This window comes from Mobula birostris, chromosome 7 (genome assembly GCF_030028105.1).
Source record: "Mobula birostris isolate sMobBir1 chromosome 7, sMobBir1.hap1, whole genome shotgun sequence".
NCBI classification, from domain to species: Eukaryota; Metazoa; Chordata; class Chondrichthyes; order Myliobatiformes; family Myliobatidae; genus Mobula; species Mobula birostris.
The window spans coordinates 87,222,643-87,235,704 of NC_092376.1; positions in this window are offsets into that span (position 1 = coordinate 87,222,643).

The following is a 13,062-nucleotide window of genomic DNA, read 5'->3' on the forward strand; positions in this document are numbered from 1 at the left end:
GTGTCATCTTTTCACTGTACAGTTTGCATATTATGTATTATAAAGTGGTATAATGATTTCTACTGTGTTTACTGAGAAGGCCCTGTAGATTTCTATGGAGTCCTTAAATTAGCTAAATCCTGGAAATGCATTAAACGCTCCTCGGAAAGGAGTCTTGTTTGTCAGATTTGTTATACAGGAGATCCTTAAGATCGTTTTAGCTGGGGGTGGTAGTGGGAATAAGCTCCCACTACTTACAACATGCTTGCAATGGTGTTCATCTCAAATAGCCTCTTGTTCTCCATATTGCACTGCCCTGGCTTGGATATCATGTAGACAGCTGGGATGGTCACCCCTGACCAACGGAGGGCCTGCGTATACAAGCAGATTGGGCCTAGTCTTGAAGGAGACAGCAGAGATCGCGGATGCTGGAATCTGGAGCAACACACATGCTGGAGGAACTCAGCGACTCTGTCAGCATCTATGGAGTGAAATAATCAGTCAACGTTTCAGCTTCGGCTGAGAGCTAGTGAGGAGATAAGCTGCATAAACATGTGGAAGGAAGGGGTGAGGCAAACACTGGCAGGTGACGGGTGGAGCCAGTCGAATGGGGTAGGATTGAGTGGAAATCATGCCAAAAGCTGGGAGTGATAGGTGGAAGCAACAATGGGTGGAAGATGATGGAATCTGATAGGATAGGAAACTGTAGCATTGAATCAAAGGAGAATGAGGTGTTCACATTGAAAGAAACAAAATTCTTAAGGGGCTTGACAGGATAGAGGCAGGGTTAATGGTTTTTTAAGTTTAGAATCCAGAACTAGGCCACCAGAGTCTCTCAATAAGAGGTTGGCCTTTTGGGAGAGACATGAGAAAAAATTTGTTCAGGCAGACCAGAGTGAATTATTAGAATTCTCTGTACAAAAAGGCTGTGAATCCACATTAGCTGAACAGTTTCAGCACAAAGATTGATGAAACATTTTGCCTATTAAGGGAAGTAGAGGATTTAGAGACTGTGCTGGAGAGGGTGTTGAAGTTACCTATCAATCAGGATCACATCGACTGGCAGAGCAGCAACACTAAGCGCCTCTCTGTTTGTACTCTTTTCCCAGGCTGCTTTCTACAATCTGCCTTTCTGTCATTTGTTCAGCTTTTCAATGAGATGTGCAAACTTTGTTACACTTTTAGGCCCAGCTAAAATCTGTTAACATTTGAAATAAAATGTCTTAGCTATTTGGTTCAATTTAATTGCCTCGTTCAATTAGTATCATAGAGAAGTACAGCACAATCGGCTATCTTCCAACCTTCTGGTACCTCACCTGTCGCTAGGGATGATTTAAATATCTCTGCTAGGGCCCCCGCTATTTCTGCATTAGCCTGCCATAGGGTCCGAGAGAACACTTTCTCAGGCCCTACTGATTTGTCCACCCTGATTTACTTCAAACAACAAACACGTCCTCTGTAATCTGTACAGGGTCCATGATCTCACTGTTATTTTGTCTCATTTCTATAGACCCGTGTCCATCTCCCAAGTAAATACAGATGCAAAAAAATCCATTTAAGATCTCCCCCATCCTTTTCAGCTCCACGCATGGATTACCGTTAAGAACTTTCGGAGGACCAGCTTTGTCCCTTGCAATCCCTTTACACTTAACATATCCAAAGAATCCCTTAGGATTCTCCTTCACCTTGTCTGCTAGGGCAACCTCATGACTCCTTTTAGCCCTCCTGATTTCTTTCCCAAGTGCTGTCTTGCATGCCTTCTCCTCCATAAGCACCTCATTTGTTCTTTCATGCCTATACCTGCTCAGCGCCTCTATTTTTTTCTTCAACCTGGGCCTCAATATCTCTTGAAATCCAATGTTTCCTCAACCTATTATCTTTACCTTTTATTCTGACAGGCACAGACAAGCTTTGTAATCTCAAAATTTCAGTTCTGAAGGCCTCCCTTTGCCAAGTACGACTTTACCGGAAAACACCCTGTCCCAAATCACACTAGCCAGGTCCTTTCTGATACAATTAAAATTGGCCTTACTCCAATTTAGAATACCAACCTGTGGATCAGACCCATCTTTTTTCATATTTACCTTGAAACTAGTGGCATTATGATCACGAGGTGCAAAGTGTTCCCCTACACAAACTTTGGTCACTTGCCCTGTCTCATTCCCTAATCGGAGATCAAGTATCGCACACTCTCTCATTGGTACATCTGTGTACCAATGAAGGAAACTTTTTGAACACAGTTGACAAACTCTATCCCATCAATTCCTTTATATGGAAAGTTAAAATCACTTACTATACACCCTGAAGTTCTTTATAATAGTCTCTCTAGTCTCACTAATGGCTACAATATCATAATAACATAAGAACATAAGAAATAGGAGCAGGAGTCGGCCATCTGGCCTGTCGAGCCTGTTCCACCATTCAATAACATCATGGCTGATCTGACCATGGACTCATCTCAACCTACCTGCCTTTTCCCCATAACCCTTAATTCCCCTACCTTGCAAAACTCTATCCAACCTTGTCTTAAATATATTTACTGAGACAGCCTCCACTGCTTCATTGGGCAGAGAATTCCACAGATACTCCACTCTTTGGGAAAGTAGTTTCTCCTCATTTCCATCCTAAATTTACTCCCCCCGAATCTAGAGGCTATGTCCTCTAGTTCTAGTCTCACCTACCATTGGAAACAACTTTCCTGCCTTTATCTTATCTAACCCTTTCATAATTTTATATGTTTCTATAAGATCTCCTCTCGTTCTTCTGTCTTCCAGTGAGTACAGTCCCAGGCGACTCAAACTCTCCTCAGTCTAACCTCCTCATCTCTGGAATCAGCCTGGTGAACCTCCTCTGCATCGCCTCCAATGCCAGTATATTCTTCCTCAAGTAGGGACTGCATGCAGTACTTCAGCTGTGGCCTCGCCATGTACTCTGTACAGTTGCTGTATCATAATTCCATGTGTTGATCCATGCTCTGAGCTCATCTGCTTTTCCTGCGATACTTCTTCCATTGAAATATATGCAGCTCAGAAGACTAGCTGCACCGTGATTAACCTTTTGGTTCTTGTACATAGAATCTTGTTCTCTTCCATAGAAACAGTCCTGCTGAAGGGTTTCAGTCAAAAATTTTGACTGTACTCATTTCCATAGACACTGCCTGGCCTGTTGAGTTCCTCCAGCATTTTGAGTGTGTTGCTTGGATTTCCAGCATAGATTAGATTAGATTAGATTATGAGGACACACAGTCCTCTTTTATTGTCATTTAGTAATGCATGCATTAAGAAATGATACAATATTCCCCCGGTGTCATATCACAGAAACACAGGACAGACCAAGACTGAAAAACTAACAAAAACCACGTAATTATAACATATAGTTACAACAGTGCAACAATACCATAACTTGATGAAGAACAGGCCATGCCACAGTAAAAAGTTCAAAGTTTCTCGAAAGTCCCACATCTCACGCAGACGGGAGAAGGAAGAAAACTCTCCCTGCCATGCCCGACCACAGTCCGACTCTGAGTCGTCAGAAAATTTCAAGCTCTGATCAGCCCTCCGACACCGAGTATCAAGCACCATCTCTATCCGAATGTTTCAACCTCAGCCCTGGTCGCCAGCAGCAGGCAAAGCCGGGGATTTTGGGGCCTACCCTTCGGAGATTCTCGATCACACAGTAACAACAGCAGCGAACAAGGCATTCCAGAAATTTCTCCAGATGTTCCTCTGCTTCTCACGTCTGTCTTCATCAAATCAGAATTGTCCACGGCCCCTATTTAACAGATACGATATCATTTCACCGGAGATCTGTGCGCGCTGCGTCTGCAGTTTTTCTCTTGTTTGTGGTTCAACCTTCTGATTCCTGACTTTGTCTGAGGTCCTAACAATGTCTGGCTCCACAATTTGCGCACTATCTGTTCTGGCACTCTGATTCCCATACCCCTGCAACTCCAGTTTAAATGCCCTCATTGCAACACTAGCAGCCTTCCCGCTAGGATATTAGCTCCTTCCAGTTCAGGTGCAAACTGTCTCTTCTGTACATGTCCTACCTTACCTGGAAGAGAGTCCAATGATCCAAAAATCTGATGCCCTCCCTCCTACACTAACTCTTTAGCAATGTGTTAAACTGTATGAACTTCCTTTTTCTAGCCTCTCTAGCATGCAACGCAGCTAGCAATCCTGAAATAGTCATAGTCATAGTCATAGTCATACTTTAGTGATCCTGGGGGAAACTGGTTTTCATTACAGTTGCACCATAAATAATTAGGAATAGTAATAAAACCATAAATAGTTAAATAGTAATATGTAAATTACGCCAGGAAAAAGTCCAGGACCAGCCTATTGGCTTAGGGTGTCTGACCCTCCAAGGGAGGAGTTGTAAAGTTTGATGGCCACAGGCAGGAATGACTTCCTATGACGCTCTGTGTTGCATCTCGGTGGAATGAGTCTCTGGCTGAATGTACTCCTGTGCCCAACCAGTACATTATGTAGTGGATGGGAGACATTGTCCAAAATGGCATGCAACTTGGACACCATCCTCTTTTCAGACACCACCATCAGAGAGTCCAGTTCTCCAGTTCCATCCCTACAACATCACTGGCCTTACGGATGAGTTCGTTGATTCTGTTGGTGTCTGCTACCCTCAGCCTGCTGCCCCAGCACACAACAGCAAACATAATAGCACTGGCCACCACAGACACGTAGAACATCCTCAGCATCGTCCGGCAGATGTTAAAGGACCTCAGTCTCCTTAGGAAATGTAGACGGCTCTGACCCTTCTTGTAGACAGCCTCAGTGTTCTTTGACCAGTCCAGTTTATTGCCAATTCGTATCCCCAGGTATTTGTAATCCTCCACACTGACCCCCTGGATGGAAACAGGGGTTACCAATACCTTAGCTCTCCTCAGGTCTACCACCAGCTCCTTAGTCTTTTTCACATTAAGCTGCAGATAACGCTGATCACACCATGTGACAAAGTTTCCTACTGTAGCCCTGTACTCAACCTCATCTCCCTTGCTGATGCATCCAACTATGGCAGAATCATCCGAAAACTTCCGAAGATGACAAGACTCTGTGTAGTAGTTGAAGTCCGAGGTGTAAATGGTGAAGAGAAAGGGAGACAAGACAGTCCCCTGTGGAGACCCAGTGCTGCTGATCACTCTGTCAGACACACAGTGTTGCAGGCTCTCGTACTGTGGTCTGCCAGTCAGGTAATCAAGAATCCATGACACCAGGAAAGCATCCACCTGCATCGCTGTCAGCTTCTCCCCCAGTAGAGCAGGGCGGATGGTGTTGAACGCACTGGAGAAGTCAAAAAACATGACTCTCACAGTGCTCGCTGGCTTGTCCAGGTGGGCGTAGACACGGTTCAGCAGGTAGACGATGGCATCCTCAACTCCTAGTTGGGGCTGGTAGGCGAACTGGAGGGGATCTGACCGTAGGCCGGAGCAGCTGCAGAGCAAGTCTCTCCAGGGTCTTCATGGTGTGGGAGGTCAATGCCACTGGTCTGTAGTCATTGAGGCCGCTGGGGCGTGGCGTCTTCGGCACAGGGACGAGGCAGGACGTCTTCCATAGTACAGGGACCCTCTAGAGCCTCAGGCTCAGGTTGAATACATGGCAAAGTACTCCACATAGCTGAGGGGCACAGGCTTTGAGCACCCTGGTACTGACACCATCCGGTCCTGCAGTCTTGCTTGGGTTGAGACGTTTCAGCTGTTTTCTCACCTGTTCAGCTGTGAAGCCCACCGTAGTGGTTTCGTGTGGGGAAGGGGTATAGTCGTGAGGGCAGGGTGGGAGACTGTGAGGAGGGGTAGGAGGGGAGAGTGGAATATGTGTTGGTTGGGGGCTGACAACAGATGGCTCATGTGGGGGATGGGCAGGGGTCACAATGTCAAATCTGTTAAAGAACAGGTTAAGTTCGTTGGCCCTGTCCACACTGCCTTCAGCTCCTCTGTTGCTAGTTTGTCAGAACCCAGTGATGGTCCTCAACCCCCTCCAGACCTCTCTCATGTTGTTTTGCTGGAGTTTCCACTCAAGCTTCCTCCTGTACCTATCTATAGCCTCCCTGATCCTGGTTTTCAGGTCCCTCTGTATTGCCCACAGCTCCTCCCTATATCCAGCTCTAAACGCCCTCTTTTTAGTGGTCAGGATGTCCTTAATGTCCTTTGTTACCCATGGCTTGTTATTTGAATAACAAAGGACAGTTCTTGTCGGAACATTGCAATCCACACAGAAGGTGATGTAATCAGTGATGCACGCTGTGAGCCCATCAATATCCTCTCCATGTGGCTCACAGAGTGCCTGCCAGTCTGTCACCTCAAAACAACCCTGGAGCGCCCCATAAGCCTCCTCCGACCATTTCCTCACTGTCCTCGAGGTTGCAAGTTTACGCTTCACCAGAGGCATGTAGCAGGGTTTTAGGTGCACCAGGTTGTGATCTGACCTTCCCAGTGGGGGGAGGAGAGAGGAGCTGTATGCATCCTTAACGTTAGCGTACATCAAATCCAGAGTCCTCTCCCCTCTGGTTGTACAGCTCACATACTGCGTGAAGTTGGGCAGTGTTCTAGCCATGGTAACCTGGTTGAAGTCACCCGAGATGGTAATGAGGGCACTCGGGTGCTGGGTTTGTAATCTGGCTATGACGGTGTAAATGATGTTACACGCCGACGTCAGGTTGGCCATGTCTCAGTAAAACACATGACACTGCTCTCCCGAAATGTTCTCTGACTCCTGACAAGCGCCGTCAATTTGTCCATTTTATTACCCAGCGATCTCACATTTCTCGTGATGAGAGAGGGGAGACACGGCTTATAACTTCTCTTCTCCATAAGCCTCTGTTGTCTCGACCCGGTCCTCTTCCCTCGCCTTTTTGGTCCCCCCTCTGCATCCTCTGTGTGTTTCCTCCAGATTTCAGCTGGGGTGTCCGCCGCTCTGTTCACTAAACTGGCCAGCATAAGCGTAATCAGCTGGTCTCTGTAATAAACAATGTGACCATCCTGCTGCCACGCTAACGAGACATGTCCAACTGTAACTATTTCCAGCGCAAAAAGCCAAATAAAACCTTCTCCACCAGCATGTTAGAGAGGGTGCAGCTTCAATGTGTTACCATGAGAAAAAAAATACAACAAATAACTTAAGTTAAAAAGATTAAAAGTAAGAAACTAAAGGGAGCAACTGTAACTGGCTGCTTGCACACATAGAGATCACAACCCTGGAGATCCTGTACTTTAACGTAGCGCCTATCTCCCTGAACCTACTTTGTAGAACCTCATCACCCTTCCTAGCTATGCCATCGGTACCTGTATGGACCATGATCTCTAGCTGCTCACCCTCCCAATTAAGAATACTGAGGACTTGATTTAAGATGTCCTGGACCCGAGCTCCCAGAAGGCAACCTACCATCAAGGAATCTTGTTCTCGTCCACAAAACCTCCTTTCTGTTTTCATAACTAATGAATCCCTTATCACCTCCTCTTCTCCCACTTTCCCTTCTGAGTCACAGAGCCAGACTTAGTGCCAGAGACCTGACCACTGTGACTGTCCTCTGTTAGGTCATCCCCCTGACAGTATCTAAAGTGATATACCTGTTCTTGGGGGGGGATGGCCACAGGGGTACTCTGCACAGGCTCCTTAACCCCTTTCCCCTTCCTGACTGTCACTCAGTTTCCTGTGTCCTTCACCTTGGGTGTAACTACCTCTCTATATGTCCTATCTATCACTCCTTCTTCAGCCTCCCGAATAATCCAGATTTCATCCAGTTCCAGCTACAGCTCTTTAATGTGGAGTGTTAGAAGCTGCAGTGGGATGCACTTCTTGCAGGTGAAGTCGGCTGGGATATTAGAAGCATCTCAGCCTTCCTACATCCCACAGGAGGAAGGTTCAACTATCTTACCTGGCATTCTGACTGTGCAAATATAAAGAAGAAAACAATAAATAAACTGAAAAAAGAATCTACAGTTTTCTCACCTTCCCTCACTCAAACTTCTCCTTGCTGAGGCCTCAAAGAGCTAAAACCTCAAATAACCATTCTAACATTGTCCACTCCAACAAAGAACGCTCTGCTTTCCCTTGCCTTACTTTTATTCGTTTTTGCCAAGCAATCCTGATTGGCCAATGTTCAAATGCCAAACTGCCATGAATCGATGCCTTCCGTACTCAATTGCTGAACCTGAGTGAGCTACGTTTTCTCACACTTACGATGCTAATTGGCCACTTTGCTCGCTGTGATTTTCTCGCTGTATTGCAGATGGACTTTTTCTCCCTTGGTTATAAGTTTGAGTGTTTTAATTTTCTTCAGATTTATTCTTGACTGCAAGTTGTTTTTAAATAGGATTAAGAGGGAAAAAGGAGAATTTTCCAGGGTTGAATGAACAGATACTGGATAATTTGCTCAGCTGTGAATTACAAGGTTCTCAATTCCCTCCTCCAGTTCAATAACAAAATGAAACCTGGGCTGATCTTAATGTTTGGCAGCCCACCCTAGCGCTTCTCATGCCTCTGTCCACTTCACTGCATGTTCTTTTTATTCTATTGTTTCATTTACACTATCTAAACTTTGTTATTGCTCCAGAAATTAAAGTTCCCTTAATTACTGATTGGTTGTTATTTTCAACTTTATTCATTTTCACTAAGTGTGTAATAACTTGTCATTTTGCTCAAAAGTGATTCAACTGATCTCTTGAGAAACATAAAGGACATTTAATCAGATTCAAAGTCAAAGTCAAGTTTATTGTCACCTGCACAAGTGTGTGTATGTCAGGCGGCAATGAAACGCTTGCTTTCAGCAGCCTCACAGGTACAGAGCATTGTACAAGCAGCATTCATGAGAAAAACTTAAATTAAACATACATTAGATGCAATTTTACAGGAAAAATCACAACAAAAGTGCATTTTAGTGCAAAGTATTCAGATTGGTCATAATGTTGCCAAGCTGTCGTGCTGATTACGGTTTTGTCAGTTGGTTTAAGAACCAATGATTGAAGTGAAGTAGCTGTTCTTGAACCTGCTGGTGTGGGACTGCAGGCTTCTGTAGCTCCTACCTGATGGTAGTTCCGAAACAGTTGGCATGACCTGGCTGGTGAAGAACTTTGATGCTGGATGCGGTCTTGTTGAGGCAGTGCCTCCTGTCGGTACTAGGAATATGCTCACGATGTATTGGGTAGAGTTCAGTACTGGCTGCAGATCTTTCTGTTCCCGCACATTTAGTTGCCATACCAGATCACGGTCTCAATTTCTAACTATCTTGCACACCTTTCTATCAACATGTGGCCAAGTGGTTAAGACGTCTGTCTAGTGATCTGAAGGTCGCTAGTTCGAGCCTCAGCTGTGGCAGCGTGTTTGTCTCTTAACCATACATTGCTCTAGTGTCTGTGCGAGGAGTGGTGCCCCACACAGACCTCCAAACTGCACCTTGTAAGGCATGAAAATGCCCGACGCAGGCCCCTCATGGTCTGAGTTGACATTCCCTCCCGTCCACTCCCCCCTCCCTCTCTCCCTCCCTCCTTTCTATCAATGAAAATGCTGGGTTATAAATTGTGTGGCTGCAAAGCAAGAATATTAACTGTAAATGTTCTTTAGAACCTCATCAACAAATAACAATAGGCAACTGTTTCTCACGAGGATAATATTTCCTGCACTCAGACATATTCTGTACATATTTATTCCTATTATATTCAGTTAATTTTGTTCTTCCGAGTGCCTTGTTTCCACTGCTGTTGTTGCACATTCCCATTTCCTCTTGGGACCACCACCTTCCCTCTCACACCTTCCCAGTCACCTTCCCTCTGAGAACTTCCCATTCACCTTCCCTCTCACCTTCCCATTCCCCTTCCCATTCACCTTCCCATTCATCTTCCCATTCACCTTCCCATTCACCTTCCCTTTCACCTTCCCATTCACCTTCCCGTTCACCTTTCCATTCACCTTCCCGTTCACCTTCTCTCTCACCTTCCCATTCACCTTCCCATTCACCTTCCCATTCACCTTTCCGTTCCCCTTCCCGTTCCCCTTCCCGTTCACCTTCCCTCTCATCTTCCCGTTCACCTTCCCATTCACCTTTCCATTCCCCTTCCCATTCACCTTCCCATTCACCTTTCCATTCACCTTCCCATTTCCCTTCCCATTCCATTTCCATTCACCTTCCCATTCCCCTTCCCATTCACCTTCCCATTCATCTTCCCAGTCACCTTCCCATTCATCTTCCCATTCACCTTCGCAGTCACCTTCCCATTCCCCTTCCTGTTCACCTTCCCATTCACCTTCCCATTCACCTTCCCATTCACCTTCACGTTGACCTTCCCATTCACCTTCCCTCTCACCATCCCATTCACCTTCCCATTCATCTTCCCATTCCCTTCCCAGTCACCTTCCCATTCCCTTCCCATTCACCTTCCCATTCACCCCCCCCCACACCTTCCCATTCCCTTCCCATTCCCTTCCCATTCACCTTCCCATTCCCTTCCCAGTCACCTTCCCATTCCCTTCCCATTCGCTTCCCATTCACCTTCCCATTCACCTTCCCATTCACCCCCCCACACCTTCCCATTCACCTCCCCGTTCACCTTCCCATTCACCTTTCCATTCACCTTTCCATTCACCTTCCCATTTTCCTTCCCATTCCATTTCCATTCACCTTCCCATTCCCCTTCCCATTCACCTTCCCATCCATCTTCCCAGTCACCTTCCCATTCATCTTCCCATTCACCTTCCCATTCACCTTCGCGATCACCTTCCCATTCCCCTTCCTGTTCACCTTCCCATTCACCTTCCCATTGACCTTCCCATTCACCTTCACATTGACCTTCCCATTCACCTTCCCTCTCACCATCCCATTCACCTTCCCATTCATCTTCCCATTCCTTTCCCAGTCACCTTCCCATTCCCTTCCCATTCCCTTCCCATTCACCTTCCCATTCCCTTCCCATTCACCTTCCCATTCCCTTCCCAGTCACCTTCCCATTCCCGTCCCATTCGCTTCCCATTCACCTTCCCATTCACCTTCCCATTCACCCCCCCACACCTTCCCATTCACCTTTCCATTCACCTTTCCATTCACCTTCCCATTTCCCTTCCCATTCCATTTCCATTCACCTTCCCATTCCCCTTCCCATTCACCTTCCCATTCATCTTCCCAGTCACCTTCCCATTCATCTTCCCATTCATCTTCCCATTCACCTTCGCAGTCACCTTCCCATTCCCCTTCCTGTTCACCTTCCCATTCCCTTCCCATTCACCTTCCCATTCCCTTCCCAGTCACCTTCCCATTCCCTTCCCATTCGCTTCCCATTCACCTTCCCATTCACCTTCCCATTCACCCCCCCCACACCTTCCCATTCCCTTCCCATTCACCTTCCCATTCCCTTCCCATTCACCTTCCCATTCCATTCCCAGTCACCTTCCCATTCCCTTCCCATTCCCTTCCCATTAGGCCAGCTGGTGGTGCAGTGGCATCAGTGTTGGACTTTGGAGTGAAGGCTCCCAAGTTCGAACCCAAGTCGGGCCACCCCTCGAGCACACTTTCCATCCGCCACTTGGCCTCGTAAAAAACAAGGGTCAAGTCAGGAATGTTCATATCGTGACCTAGTTAATCCGAAAGGAGACCAACCCTGACACTATGCGCCAGACAAGAATGGCTGACTGTCTGGTGCAACACGCTAGGAAGGACCTTTCCATTCACCTTCCCAGTCACTTTCCCATTCACCTTCCCTCTCACCTTTCCATTCTCCTTCCCAGTCACCTTTCCATTCACCTTCCCAGTCACTTTCCCATTCACCTTCCCTCTCACCTTTCCATTCACCTTTCCAGTCACCTTTCCATTCACCTTCCCAGTCACTTTCCCATTCACCTTCCCTCTCACCTTTCCATTCACCTTCCCAGTCACTTTCCCATTCACCTTCCCTCGCACCTTTCCATTCACCTTCCCAGTCACTTTCCCATTCACTTTCCCTCTCACCTTTCCATTCTCCTTCCCAGTCACCTTTCCATTCTCCTTCCTAGTCACCTTTCCATTCACCTTCCCAGTCACTTTCCCATTCACCTTCCCTCTCACCTTTCCATTCTCCTTCCCAGTCACCTTTCCATTCACCTTCCCAGTCACTTTCCCATTCACCTTGCCAGTCACTTTTCCATTCACCTTCCCAGTCACCTTTCCATTCACCTTTCCAGTCACCTTCCTACTCTCCTTCCCAGTCACCTTCAGATACAGCACAATTGGTTTAACCCTCCGTTACACCACCTTCCTATCCATCCTCATCAATATCTTCCCTTTCAGCCAGAGGACTGGGAAGCTTTTAAAAAGTCGCAGAAGGAAACTAAGAAGGTCATGCGGAAAGAAAAGGTAAATTATGAAAGCAAGTTGGCAACTATTATCAAAGAAGATACTAAAAGCCTTTTTAAGTATATAAGAGGTAAAAGAGTGTTGAAGGTAGATATAGGACCAATACAAAATGATGCTGGAGATATTGTAATGAGAGATGCAGAGATGGCAGAGGAACTGAATGCATATTTTGCATCAGTCTTCACAATGGAAGATGTCTGCAGTTACCGGACATTCAAGAGTGTCAGGGAAGTGAAGTGTGTGCAGTGAAAATTACAACTGAGAAGGTGTCAGGAGCTTAATGGTCTGAGGGTGGATAGATCTCCCGGACCTGATGGAATGCACCGTCAGGTTCTGAAGGAAGTAGCTGGAGACATTGCGGAGGCATTAACGAAGATCTTTCAAGAATCAATAGATTCTGGCATTGTACCAGATGATTGGAAAATTGCAAATGTTACTCCGCTATTTAAGAAGGATGAGAGGCAGCAGAAAGGAAACTATAGACCTGTTAGCCTGACATCAGTGGTTGGGAAGTTGTTGAAATTGATTGTTAGGGATGAGATTACAGAGCACCTGGAGGCACATGACAAGATAGGCCAAAGCCAAGATGGTTTACTGAAAGAAAATTCCTGCCTGACTAACCTACTGAAATTCTTTGAGAAAATTACAAGCAGGGTTGACAAAGGAGATGCAGTAGACGTGGTGTACTTGGATTTTCAGAAGGCCTTCGACAAGGTACTGCACATGAGGCTGCTTAGCAAGATAAGAGCA